Raw genomic sequence first — 604 nt, forward strand, 5'->3', positions numbered from 1 at the left:
TTCTTTTTCTTTTTCTTCTTCTTTCTTCCTTCTTCCTTCTTCCTCTTTTATTCTTTTTCCTTATTTTACTTTAAATTTCTCCTCTACACTAACCTAAAATGCACTAACCTAAAATCGATATCTACTAACAACTTAAAAAAATAATACATATATGAAAAAATGCATATATGAAAAAAAAACATCATCATATCATCAACAGAAAAAATAGTATTTTTTCTAAAAATCTATCTTTTGCATATATACATCAACATATATATACACTAACCTAAAATGCACAAAAATGCTATCGGAGAGGGGGTATATTGACCCCCCTCATGTATCCACATACATACATCTATACATACATATATACTTACATATATGTATAAATTTTTGCAGATATAAAGTTTTGCATATATAAAGTTTTTCTAAAATCTAACTTTTGCATATATGAACATATATACACAGAGAACATATACATATATACACAGAGAACATATACATAAATGCACAAAAAAATAAGAGGAAAGGGCGCCGGCGGCCGGACCGAAGGCGGCGGCATGTGGTCAGGGCGACGGCGACGGGGTTGGGGAAGGGGCGGCGCGCGCGGCGACGGCGACGGGGT

This window comes from Triticum dicoccoides, chromosome 5B (assembly GCF_002162155.2).
Source record: "Triticum dicoccoides isolate Atlit2015 ecotype Zavitan chromosome 5B, WEW_v2.0, whole genome shotgun sequence".
Taxonomy (NCBI): Eukaryota; Viridiplantae; Streptophyta; class Magnoliopsida; order Poales; family Poaceae; genus Triticum; species Triticum dicoccoides.